Genomic DNA, 14,522 nt, shown 5'->3' with positions numbered 1-14,522 from the left:
GTTCAAAGTTTTTTTATTATTATTTGTGGCACTGCATTTTAAAAAAATGTTGCTGTGGATCAGGGTGGGGGTACTCACAACATTGTTGTGTAAGGGAGTTAGAAGTGTGGCCTCCTTCCACTTCTACTTGTGCAGGCCTCAATATATATTTGGCATTTGTCTTGTGTGACATATGGCTTGCAGAATAATGAAGACCATGGATGGAAGGTAACACAATCCTCAAAGTACCGTAGTTTCCTCTTAATAATTTTAATAATAATTTTAAGGGCAAGAGAATGTGTTTCATTTTATGCAACAGCACTGTTCTTGATTTATGCCGAATCAAGACATGGGAATGTTTACAGGCAAGCATACATGAGATATTCTTCCACCATGAAACTGTATTCCTACTTTCTCCATTTCAATTCTGTTCTTCATCATGCCAGTTATTTGCAACAGCTGGTGGAGCACACAAACATTGATCACCCTAAATAAATTCCTTGTGGCACTTCAGAAATTACTGTGTGGGTATGTGGTTGGTACAAGGGGGCACAACTACCTAAGTCTAGACTCTAGAGCAGGAGTCAGCTTGTGGGGGGCTGGACTATATTTTGAAAAAAAATATGAACGAATTCCTATGCCCCACAAATAACCCAGAGATGCATTTTAAATCAAAGGACACATTCTACTCATGTAAAAACACCAGGCAGGCCCCACAAATAACCTAGAGATGCATTTTAAATCAAAGGACACATTCTACTCATGTAAAAACATGCTGATTTCCGGACCGTCTGCGGGCCGGATTGAGAAGGCGATTGGGACGCATCCGGCCCCCGGGCCTTAGTTTGGGGACCCCTGCTCTAGAGCTCTTATAGATCGCCTCAAGCACGTCATTGTTCCTTATTCACAAAAAAAGCTCTTTGTTGAATAAAACTCCTGGAGGGCGATATGCCAGAGGAACAGTGCAGTAGCCTCAACAAAGTTCATTTAATAATAATAATAATAATAATAATAATAATAATATAATAATAATAATAATAATTCCTTATTTATATGCTGCCCATCTGACTGGGTTATCCTTGCTACTCTGGGCGACTTCCAACAAATTAAAACACAATATGACATCAAATATTAAATAATAATAGTTTCCTGACACTATGCTGAAGATCTGATATCGCTAATTCTGCAAGCAAAGCTGCCACCTTATTCCACCTCCCATCAGATGTCAAGGAGATGAGTAACTATATAACCTTTAGAAGACATCTGAAGGCAACCCTGTATAGGGAAGCTTGGTAATGTTTAATGTTTTATTCTGCTTTTATATTTGTTGGAACCCACCCAGAGTAGCTGGGACAGATGGGCAGGGCACAAATAATAAAATTATTAATTATTATTACTACTACTACAAAAATATTTTCATCTAAAAATTAAGCATCCTTCTCAAAAATTGTGATACAAGGATCATCTCCGAAAGCCAAAAGGAGTTCCCACCCCCTGTTCAAGTGTTTTATGGGTTTTCTGTGCCATAAGATCCAGTCTTTTTGCATTACACATGAAAGGCATGTACAGTTAGTGGCACACTTGGTTAAAGAAGAGAACACAATGTTATTTCAATCCTGTGAATTTTCCCTTGTGAAGCTTTCCCTCCCTGAGTTTTCATTGAAATCATATTTTACTTCCCCCATCGTTAAAGTGGTAATAATAGGTTGAGTCAAGTCTTCCTTGGAAAAAAGGAGGAAGGGAGAGAATGATGTGGTCATTGTTCACAACAAGGGGTTTCTTACTAGATGAGCGAGGGGGAGATGATTCTAGTGCTGCCCTCTTTGGGCAGAGGGCCCTCTAAGCAGCTTCAGGTGTTGTGCTGTTCAAGAGTTAAAAGTCAGCAAGGAGCACTCTAACAACATGACTTTGAAGGAAGGATAAAACAGAGCTTCTTCATCTTAGATTTGCCAAATTGCAGTCCTTTTTATTTCATTACTCAGCATAAATGAGTACCATAAGAAAAGGACAGGGGAATCCTTCTAAAAAAATCCTATTATAGGTTTGGGGGACACTGCTAAATTTTGGAAATTAATAAATGATGGGATTTTGATTAACTGAATGAAAGTTCAAGCTCCAGAACTAGGCCAGACAAGGGCTGGCTTATGTAAACCAGCCTAGCTGGCCTGGTGAATAGCAAATCTGTTAACATGACAAAAGGCATTGATGGGCCATTTGAGAAGAATCCTTTGGCCTGGGGAGACAGATGTTGTCAGCTGATGCACAACCTCAGCCAGGTTCCACTCACTCATAAAGTGGGCTGCTGTGTTAGATCGATGCAAAGGTTCACAGGAACAAAAATTCATGGGCAGTACCAAATCTCATTTGAAATATGGAATCAACTTAGCATGGAAGAGCTGCATAACACCCAGCCCAAACCCACTGGTTATCTCTCCCAGTGGCTTCATATAAATGTTGAAAAGCATGGTGGAGAGGACAAAGCCCTGGGGCACCCCACAAGTGAGAGCCCAGGGGTCTGAACACCCCTTTCTGCACATGGCCCAGGAGGAAGGAGTGGAACCACTGCATAACAGTGCCCCCAGCCATGAAGGAATGGTCCCTTTGTGTAGCAGATTTTCAGTCCTTGTGACAGTCCTGTATGGTGTGTGGCACACTTGCAAAAGAGCACCCCAAAGAATTACCTCTCCTTTTGCTCAACAGAGAACAGAAAGAGATAAGTAACAATGCAACCTTTAGAAGACATCTGAAGGCCATAGCTGCCAAGTGTCCCGCTGAAAAATGCGGGATCAGCAGTGGTGCGGCACCGGAAGTCGCTTCTACGCATGTCCAGACATGCGTAGAAGCAACTTCCGGTGCCGGCGCTGCCCGATTTCCGGTGCTCGGACATGGGCAGAGCGGCACCGGAAGTTGCTTCTGCGCATGTCTGGACATGCTTAAAAGTGACTTCCGATGCCGGTGCTGCCCAATTTCCAGTGCCCAAACATGGGCAGAGCAGCACCCGAAATGGAGCCACCCTGTCAGGTAGGAAATCCGGGGGATTTCCGGGATTTTTTTCTATTTGGGATAACAGCAGGAAACGGATTAAAATCCGGGGGCTTCCCACGTAAAATGGGAGACTTGGCAGCTATGCTGAAGGCAGCCTTGTATAGGGAAGGTTTTTTTACATTTTATATATGTTGGAAGCTGTCCAAAGCGGCTGGGGCAACGCAGTCATATGGGTGGGATATAAATAATAAAATTATTATTATTAGTAGTAGTAGTAGTATTGAATAGGACATCCCTATTGTCATTGGAAATTGTGGAGGGTATGATATAGCTGCATAGTGGTCATATGACATGATGGAAAGGAGGCAGTACTTAGTAAAAAAGAAATATAGCTGCACTGCATACCAAAGGAAAATGATTTCTTCCAAGCACAACCAACAAGTTGAGGATGGTGACTGAGACAAAGCATAACTCGAAAAGGAAAAGCTCCTTTGTGTGTGGATGTGTGACAGGCAGCATCAACACTGATGACAATTGCAGTGGCTATACTGCTAGGTTGTTTGGTAGGGCATCCTACTACACAGATAACTGAGAGCTAGTGTGGTGTAGTGGTTAAGAGTGGTAGACTCGGAATCTGGGGAACTGGGTTCGCGTCTCCGCTCCTCCCCATGCAGCTGCTGGGTGACCTTGGGCTAGTCACACTTCTTTGAAGTCTCTCAGCCCCACTCACCTCACAGAGTGTTTTTTGTGTGGGAGGAAGGGAAAGGAGAATGTTAGTTGTTTTGAGACTCCTTCGGGTAGTGATAAAGTGGGATATCAAATCCAAACTCTTCTTCTTCTTCTTCTATAACACACAACTATTTACAAAGTGAAACCAGAAAATGCCAGGTTTTAATTTTCGTTAGATTCTTGAAACCAAGCAGCCTGATAAAGTGCCTTCTTTTGTATTGACCACTTGAGTCATGAAGCTCATCTGATGAGAAACTCCTGATCATGCCAAAACATGAAGAGATTCACTTCATGGTGACCAAACAGATGTAATTAGCAACTATAGTGTCCTTTCTTAAGTAGGGAGCTTCCTATATTTCCCTGACAAGTTAGAATTCTGTAGTGTAATAGTGGCGAAACCCACAACAGTTGCACCAGGTAACTGTCAAACACCTAACATAGCACATTACCAGATTAGCTGCAAAGCTTTATTATGGTAGTTCAGGAAGCAAACAAGGAGGTGGGGATCTGTTCCAACACCTGCAATTCCAAATGAGAACCCAAGTTGACTTATTACTTTCAGGGGACCATACAGACCAGATACAAAACTAGATTGATACAAAGAGATGCAACCATGATCTACATATGCACTAGAATTTATCTGAGAATGTCACTATTGGATGTTGTCTGTAGAATTAGAGATTTTTCAAGATTTATGAATGTTTGCCCCCTCTTTCGTTTCCAAAATCTCCTTAAAGTCAGTGTGGTATTATGTATAGAGCACAGTATTCAAATGAAGGAGATCCACATTGGAATGGAACCTCTGCTATGAAATTCGCTAAGCCTAGCATAGCTAACAGTGTTCTTGAGAAGACAGGATTGATAGAGCTAAATGAATGCTGCCTTGCTCTGTTTTGATGAATGGTATAGTCAGATAGTGAAGAAAAGAAAAGGAACAGGAACAGGAAAATCAACATTTATGTCATTTTATTATGCTCTTGGTACAACACAACCTAAATCTTAATTTATACTTCAATTAGAAAAATCATGAATGAACAGTGGAAGTCACATGTTGAGAATAGCAATGTTCTTCGGTGTTTCCCTCTCCTAATTAACTGCTCCTTTTTGTTCAGCTCAGGCCTCAACAAGATAATGTAGCATTTGGGGAAGAAGATGCAAGTCAGCAACCCAGTTTGTCGTCACAAAATTAAAGGAACAGACAGGTGGAAGGGGAAGTGAACTGCTCCCGCAATTGCATTACCTGAGAGTGTCACTCTTGGATGCTGTCTGTAAGGAATTACAGGTTTTTCCCAATTCATGAATGCTTATCCTTCACTTGTTTCCCAAAGCTTCTTAAAGTCGGTATGGTATTGTTATTACAGCATTCTACTCAAACGACGGAGACTCACCTTAAATAAAACTAAGCTCATTTCCTATCATTCAACATAACATACCTATGAGTGTTACTGAAATGGTAACATGGAGAGAGAAATCAATGAATTCTGCCTTCCTCTGTCTTGATGAATGATATGGATAGAAAGTGAATAATGGGGGGAAAGAACATTCACAATTATGTCATTTTAAGATATTCTTTGTACAATGAATCCACATCCTAATTTATACTTAAGTCAGAAAAGCTTTGAATGAGCTATAAGTAACAAGAAGAAGAAGAAGAAGAAGAAGAAGAAGAAGAAGAAGAAGAAGAAGAAGAAGAAGAAGAAACTTTTGAGAATAACAATGTTCTTCAATGTTTTCCTCTCCTAATTAGCTGCTCCCTTTTGTTCAGCTCAGGCCTCAACAAGACAATGTAGCATTTGGGGAAGAAGATGCAAGTCAGCAACCCAGCACTGGAGGCTAAGATGGAGAAGATCTCCACAGCCACCATGTATTTCCCTTTGGTGCTCAAGTAAGTTGGAACAAAGGACAACCAAACACTGCAAAACACCAACATGCTGAACGTGATGAACTTGGCTTCATTGAAACTGTCAGGCAAGTTCCGGGCAAAGAAAGCTACAGTGAAGCTGGCCATAGCTAGCAAGCCCATATAGCTCAGGACACAGTAAAACATGATTGGGGAAGACTCGTTACATTGCAATACAATCTCCTCAGTCATTGACTGGGCGTCACTATCTGGGAATGGAGGAGAGGTGGAAAGCCACACCAGGCAGATGCCTCCTTGGAGAATGGAGCAAGAAAGGACAATGGAGCTGGCCAGGCTTTTCCCCACCCACTTCTTCATCCTGGATCCAGGCTGTGTGGCCATGAAAACGAGAACCACAGTGATGGTTTTGGCCAGCACAGAAGACACAGCCATTGTGAACACAAGGCCAAAGGCAGTTTGGCGCAGAAAACATGTCACCTTGTCAGGTCTGCCAATAAATAGGAGTGCAGAAAGGAAGCAGAGCAGGAGGGAGATGAGGAGAGTGTAGGTCAGGCCCCTGTTGTTGGCCTTAACTATGGGAGTGTCATGGTGCTTCAAAAATATTATTAGCATCAAAACTGTGATAATGGATAATAAAACAGCAGAAATAGTTAAACTGACACCAAAGGTTCTTCATAAGATAAGAAAGTTTTACTCTTGAGAATACATGCATTCTGTCCTTTGTTTGCATATTGATCATTTGGACATTTGGAACACACAGGCATATCTGAAATTGAAAGCACAAAAAATACCAGGTTAGAATTATTTTTAACCCTTTCCTTCTGAGAAGACAGAAATACAATACAGTGGAACCTCTACTTACGCCCATAATCTGTTCCAGAGGTCCGTCCGCTGGGCGGAATGGATCATTGGTTGAAACCCCCTTATGTGCATGTGCAGTCAGAAGAAGCCATTTCTGCGCAGGTGCGAATCACGGCAAACCCAGTGTTTACTTCTGGGTTTGCAGCATTTGTGACTTGGAACGACCGTAAGAAGAGGTGGTTGTAAGTAGAGGTTCTACTGTAATAAATAAGTAACACAAAGTAGCTATAGCTGTTACTCTCTGTCATCTGCACAGCAGGTGGCACTGTGCTAGATGGCTCTAGATGCCAAGGTTCACAAAAATACAGATTCATAGACACTACCAAATCTCATTTGAAATATGGAAGGCACATAACATTTGAGACCTGGATGCATAAAAGGGCATTGCCAACACAGTGTTCATTAATTGCATTCACTTAATGTGCCCGTTATTCTTCCTTGTATTGGGCTGTGAAGTATAGACATTCTTCTTGCACCTGTATGCTGAAACTCTCACCTTCATGATCAGATATCCACCCTTTGGGGCATACAATGCAATCATAGCAGCAGAAGGACTCCCCCTCCTTGCTTTTCTTCCTATAACCAGATGGGCACTTGGGATTACACAAAGCAACAGGCTGTGTCTATCAACAAATGAAAGGTTGAGATGTTGATCTTCAGGAGAATCATATTTGACTTACGTATGGAATGAATGTTGAAGGAAACGTGAAAATTATCTTGAAACTAAAACAAGTGCAATGGGCTCCTTTGGGATGCTGTTGTGCCTTCCTGTGGCTACAATAGGCTCTGAAAAACCCTTTAGATTGTGTGACAGGCCCTGTCAGGCCCATCCACAGCTGTGGCAAACCAATGTTGTTCATGTGGTTTCCACACACACTCACTGCTGCCCCAATGTTGAGTGGAACATAGTTTGCCTGGTTCCGCTTTCTCTTTCTTTTCTGTGTAAAATTTAGTTACCCAAATTTGTAGATGTATTTAAAAAAATTCTGCATGAAAATTCATAAGCCTTTTAGTTTGAATTTCTCGTCATTTAGGGACGCTTGTATGCAATCAGCTAATATGAGTGGTCCCCGGCCTAACAAGTGCAGATGGCACTTGTCTAAGCTGACACTTACAATACCCAAATATCCCTTATTGATGGCTCAATTGCAGTAACAGGGGGCCTCACTGCCTTCACCAGCTTCTTTCACTTTCATTCATGGGCTGCATTCACACAGCTGGAGATTACACTTGCATGGTAGCTGTTTCTGCTCTTCCACCTTCAATTCTCTCCTGGTTCTGGGAGACGGTGATGTAGGAGATGGTAGGGAAGCACCTGGCTCTTCATTTCCCTGACCTGCTTCTTCCTTCACTTCCTTGAGTCCTTCATCCTCTAGCTCTAAAGTTTCCTCATGTCTGCCTGTTCTTCCCAGTCAGACTCCAGCCCCACTTCCCCTGGTGAACATTCATCAGTGTCCAGAAACTGCTTTTCATTTTTGCTTAAATGAGAGTAAAAATTTCATGCAATGGGGAACGCTCCATCAAATCTCTCCTCAGAGGGTTGGGTGGTTGGAGAATGAGCATAGGCAAGCACAAAATTGGGCTGAGGGTTGGGCTTTGAACATAAGACCTCACCCTCATCAAGAACTGGGGCACTTTCCCAAATATCTGCATTGAAGTTGTACCTGATTGAACCTGCTGGGCCACACTATGGCATCTTCATTGATGCTCAAGAGTTCATCAGGAGGAGCTCGGGGATCCATCCTTCCAACTTTCACTCTTTTGAAAGATTGGTTTGGATATGTGATCCAATTGATAATGTCATACTTTTGAATGAGCTCCCCATTCTGGTCAAAGGAAAGCTTCTCTTCAACAGTGTTGTTAAATGACACAGCTTTCAAAAAATGGTAGAGCTAGAACAAAAACAGAAAAAGAAGCTACTTAAGAAAATGGTTCAGCCAGATTAAAAAAATAAAACCGCTTTCATGAAGGCCACTGTGGTGGACAATATGCTCTTGATGTAGATAATATTAATAAATAATAATTAATAATTAATAAATCTAGATCAAACCTTTATTATTTATGGCCAACAGCTTATGAAAAAACCAAACAGGCTTAAAGGTACAAAACAAATTACAAAGACAAAATACAAAGACCAAAATTATTATTTTTATTAATTTATTTATACTCAGCCTTTTCCCCTTAGGGGCTCAGGACAGCTATGTATACAATAATATGTATACAATACAAAACTATGTATACAAATAAGAATGAAGGATAAGAATATGAAGCAATGGGTTAAAAAGGAATATACTAAATAATAAATTCAAACAGGGCATCATCACGTCTGTGTACAGCTATATTTGAAACAGTGGTAGAGTAGGGAGAGGGATATCTATATATCTATATATAAATCTATCTATCTATGAACAGAAAATTAATAAAATATTTTTTCTTCTTCCAGTAGCACCTTAGAGACCAACTAAGTTTGTCATTGGTATGAGCTTTTCTGTGCATGCACCCGAAAGCTCATACCAATAACAAACTTAGTTCGTCTTTAGGTGCTACTGGAAGAAAAAATATTTATTTTGTTTCGACTACGCCAGACCAACACGGCTACCTACCTGTAACTAGATAATTAATAAATGCTGAAGGGAGGCACAATTATAAATAATAAAAAATAAAGCGCCATTAATGCTCTAGTCTATAAGTCACACCATATACATATTTAACATATACCCTTTTATATTTACCTCTCTCCATTTCTCATCCCCACAAAAACACTTTTCTCTCTCTCCCTCTGGCCAAAAAGCGGTAAACCAAAAGCAGAATATTGCACAGGATCAATCTAAAAAACATCTCCATCGGTTGATTCATTGTTGCTTCTAACTTGACCTAGAGATGTAATATTGCTGTTCTTGCTGAGACCAACAATTCGGATGCAGCCAATGCTACTATATAGAACTTATTATCCATTTGTTTCATGCTGAGGCAACATTAGAGATCTGCCTGCGTCTGAAAACACACACCATGTACATCTCTCAAACATACCACTCTTTGTCATATGCCCTTTTAAATCTCCCTCTCTTCATTTCTCTTTCACATACCATACTTGCACCTATCTCTCTCTCTCTGCCCAAATGAATCCCGTCCAATCACACATTCACATGCTCACACCAACACACACACAAAGACCATTCAAACAATCAATCAGAAAAGCTGCTGAATGGAAGAAAACATGCTGGCCAACTGCTCCAGATGTGGTATGTAGAAATTAGCTGTGTGGATGGAATGGTCCCTATCATTCCCTCTTCCGCAAAATATGGGGGAAAACTCTCCACAGAACAAACAAGTTCCCATCTACATCTCTACACAATGGGCAACAAAGAAGCAAAGGGGCCGGGTGCTTATGTCAGCAAAAAAGGAATTCCTGAACCTAAAAAAACCCCTTCCTAACAAACAATTTGCATTCAGCTGTACAGTTAAATGTCACTGGAATTGATAAGAAAAGTAGAAAAACCAGCCTCTAATTCAGGTTTGGACTCTGTCACCTGCCATGGCTGATGATTATGAAGGTTCCTTATTTCTGTCTTCATCCCTGCTTTGCTTCTGGATCTGGATGAAATCAAGGCATGTAAGGCATGAGCCACAATATAGACACTATTGTAAAAGCTGTAGCTCTGGCCTGTTACACTCCTTGGGAAGACGTGCTCAGGAAGGCTCTCGAGTTTCTCCTCTCCAGTGCAAGGAGAAGAATAAGTTCTCCCAGAGTAATTACCCTGTAATAAATTCATACTTCCCATAACAGTATCCTGGGATATGCAGCGAAATTGATCTGTCCAGAAATCTTTAATAAATGTATCTCCTTTAGCGTTAGAAGGGTTTCTGTTCTGAATAAAGTGTCGGAATCCTTGAAGTTCATTAGACTGAAGTGCAAATGATAAAGCACCAGAGAAATCTCGAATATCAAAGTTATGACTGAAGAGGTATGTCTTTAACTCCATCCCGATTGTCAGAATGAAGACTTTTCCTTTTGGATTTTGCATTTGGGCCTTGATTCCTAGGGTTAGAAGATGTGTCAAATAGATCATGTTTGTAGCCTCTCCATGGAAGACCAAAACGTTGACTTTGCTGTTCATGATCTTATCAGACAAATACATTGAACTTCTCATATAACTTCTTTTCTCAATATCATATTCAAAACTGGTGAATGAATCAAGAAATGCAAAACAAATACTATGAGTGGAAAATTCTGGTACCATCTTCTGTATGAACCATTGTAAAGTCATTCCATCTGTAGCAAATAATCCAATCCATCTCCATTGGAAATGGTCAAGTAATTTGAGAATCCCCCTGAACTGATCAAGTCTCTTTGGAACCATTTTGTAGAATGAAGGGATTTCAGTGTTCTCCAGTATAATTGAAGCAGAATCATATATGAGCTAAACAAATTGTCGGTGTGGGGGAAAATAGTTTACATTGGTGGTGTTCTGTGTGTGAAAGGGTTCAGGGACTGCAAAAACATTTCTACAGTACTGTATTTCTTAATAAAAACACCATGTATATATCTGAATGATTGTTCATACTTTGTAATGTATTTTTTTACTGTAGGTTTTCCAAGATTTTGTAAATTCTCTGATTTTACATCAAATACTATTTTAAATCTCACATGTTATCCAGAAAATCTCAATTCACACCACTGTCTTATCCATTGAAATTGCATTAGAAGCAACCTTGCAAATTAAATCGGATTCAGATAATTATGATACTGATAAAAAACATGATGATATACATTAGGGATTTAACGGTACATAAGATTTACCTGAATCTAAATCTGAAGAAAAGCAGGCACTGGGAAAGTATTGTGAAAACTTTAAGACCTTTTCTGATTGCCGGTTGTGTCTTTCAGGGGAAGATTGAAGCACATTGTGCCGACTTTGCTTCCTGCCTGCACACTAGGAAGGATTCACCTCTCTGTGTAACAGTGTTTCTGTGCTTTCACCAGTCCCATCTTCTGCTTGGCCTTCTTGCAAAAATACATCCCAGGGAATTACCCCCTCCATTTGATGAACAGGGAGAGGAATGAGAAAGTCACCCTCTTCCTTCCCCCTAGCAGCAAGTTTAATGAGGGTTGAAAAAGCAGCTTGATAAAACATCAGTCCCATTAATTTGAATGAATGTGGTTGATAAATTGAGTCAGGGCATTTGAATACTTTATCACCTTCGATTTGCATAATAGATTATTTTGTAATTCTGTCTTATTTAGCCTTTATGTCTATTCTATGAAAAGCTCTACCTGCTCCCTTCAATGCGTTCAAAGCCCTGATTTGGTTTATTTTATGTCTGCTTTGTTCATCCATCATCTATAATTGTATATGGATTACTTATACAGGCATCACATCTTGTTTGATAACTGTATTTTACACATTTTTGCATGATTTTCTTTTTTTATTTGAAAATTTCTAAAAATATATTTTAAAATATATATGGATTACTTAAGCAGTCAGACCTCGGTTGTTGAACGTCTCCATAGTCTAACGTTTTGGCTCCCAAACATTGAAAACCTGGAAGTAAATTTTCTGGTTTTCGAACCAAGCGTTCTGGTTTTCGAACCAAGCGTTTTCAGAGCCAAGCGTCCAATGTGGCAGACAAGCAGCTTCCTATTGGCTCTTGTCATTGGAAGAGCCAATCAGAAGTCATGCATTGGAAATCCAATGTTTTGGAAGCCGAACGGACTTCCGGAACACATTAAGTTGAACGAGCAAAGTTCCATTGTATTGTCACCAAATCGTGTTTGCATAGTTTTCATTTTTTAATTGAAATTTAATAAAAATGTATTTTTATAAAACCAATGTGGGTGGATCTGAAACCACTTCTGAAATGAAAAGCACTATTCACATTGTAAATATTTGTTTGAATCCTTACTCACATACACTCTTACCTGCGGAATCTTGTAGATAGCAAATATTTGTGGTATGGGAAAATAGGAATAAGTAACATCCTCAGTGATAGTCAATAAATTTTCATGGGTCCCACACTTAAAATTGGGGAGAAGTCTGTCCTTTGGTGAAATAAATTGCATCGCAGCAGGAGTCGTCCACCTAGCATGCAAAGTGTTATCATATATATTGAATCCCAGTGAAATATTGGGTAAAATCTTTGGATTTTCATTAACCTCCTTTACCGCAAAAGCCAAAGCCAGAAGATGCTGATAGTTCTCTGTCACTCCACTACAAAGAGAGTTGCATATTGTGTCATAAGTATATTCTGCTCTTTCTGAAGCTGTTATTTTCTAAAGTAGCAACCCTATAGCATAGCAAGATCCCCTTGGATGAGCATCTTAGAATGCAACAGATCTCTAAGTCAGAGGGCCGCTTCCTGTCTAAGCTGGCCCATCGTAGCCAAGCCTTGGCTGAGGTGGCCCAGTTGAAGCTGGCTAAGCTGAGGGTCATTGAGCTGAAGCTTAAAAAATAGTCATTCCAGAGGTATGAGGGCAGGACCCAAGCAGGAGTGAGTTAGGATATTTCACTAACACACATTACCTAGCAAGTCGACATACAAAAATATGCTAAAATCTTATGTTCCCACTGCCAGGCTAGAGGCAGATTTTGGACATCTCAACCGGTTGCACACGGAGCTGGAGGGTGTGCCGCAACTATGAAGCAGAATGGAAGGTGAGAGACAGAGGGCGCCCATGGAATCTGAGACCCCAAAATCCACCACTGGCCAGGCTTAGGCAGAGAAGCAGCGGCAGCAGCAGCTTTGCTGCTGAATGTGGATTGGAAATAATAATAATAATAATAATAATAATAATAATAATAATAATAATAATTTATTTATACCCCGCCCATCTGGCCGGGTCTCCCCCGCCACTCTGGGCAGCTTCCAACACACATCAAAATACATTAAAATGTGGTCTACATTAAAATGTGGTGTGGTGAATGTGGTGTAGCTTTACCTCAGCTTAATTCACACTGACTTGCTCTAATCCAGTTTATCGTGCATAGGTTTGCTCCCAAAATCTTTTCAAAAAATAAAAAAAATCATTCCAGTAGCACCTTAGAGACCAACTGAGTTTGTCATTGGTATGAGCTTAAGTGTGCATGCATACTTCTTCAAATACTGAAGACCAAACTTAGTAGGTCTCTAAGGTGCTACTGGAAGTATTTTATTTATTTATTTTTTGTTTCGACTATGTCAGACCAACACGGCTACCTACCTGTAACTAAAATCTTTTCAGTTATTGTTCTTCGTTACCGGAACGTAAGAACAAATAAAAACTACCCTATCAACACCACCACCATCATTTTATTTGCATGCCTTTCTATAGTTAAAACAATGCTCAAGGCAGCTTACAACATAGAATCCTAGAAGACTAGGAAGGAACCTCATGTGTAATCTACTCCACAGGCATCTCTGGGTGGGCTCAAACCTACAGGATTCTCGTTAACAGCAAGAAAACTCTAACCCAGACAAAATATTGTTCCAAAACAAATTTATTGAAATGCATTGATTGTAAAGTTTTTAAAGTTAAGGTTAAGAGATGAAAAGGGATTAATGGGGAATATGTAAATAATTTTTTTAAATACAATATGAAGGGAATGAAAAACAATGGAAGCTGAGCACGGGTGGAAGGACATCATAGTGGTAAAAATATGGTACCAAATAGATAGATAGATATAGATATATGAATAGTATGTATTGCAAATAATGATTAAAGATGTAATGGAATGTAATATTGCAAAATAAAATGAGGGTAAAAAAGAAAAAAAAAACCTCTAACCCATTGGAGTACCTTTGGCACAAGTCATGACAATATTTGCATAATTACAAACATGGCAAAAGTCATAATTAATAAAGAAAACACATCCAAATACACAGCCAAACTGAAAGAATTTCCACATAAATCAGAGTAGGATTAAATCCAGAGTAGGATTTAATTCTTAATCAGATATAAAAATGAAAATACAAAGATAATAAATAACAACAATGAAACACCCCAAGAAAACATGCTAAGCAACACCCCAACCCAAGAGTCTATTCAGCAGGTTTTATAGCTGTGGTCAGTCAGTCACTCAGTCAGGGCACTGCCCTCCCAGACCAGAGGGAAAATGCCTGCATGGAAGGG

At 40.0% G+C, this 14,522-nt stretch overlaps 1 pseudogene; it reads right to left on the bottom strand.

The window, feature by feature from the left end:
- Positions 1–5,416: 5,416 nt before the first annotated feature.
- On the bottom strand, positions 5,417–10,776 carry LOC132593115 (vomeronasal type-2 receptor 26-like; annotated as a pseudogene).
- Positions 10,777–14,522: the final 3,746 nt, after the last annotated feature.

Source organism: Zootoca vivipara, chromosome 13 (assembly GCF_963506605.1).
Source record: "Zootoca vivipara chromosome 13, rZooViv1.1, whole genome shotgun sequence".
Taxonomy (NCBI): Eukaryota; Metazoa; Chordata; class Lepidosauria; order Squamata; family Lacertidae; genus Zootoca; species Zootoca vivipara.
Note: the sequence above shows the minus strand (reverse complement) of the source record. Positions and strands in the feature narration are given on the sequence as shown.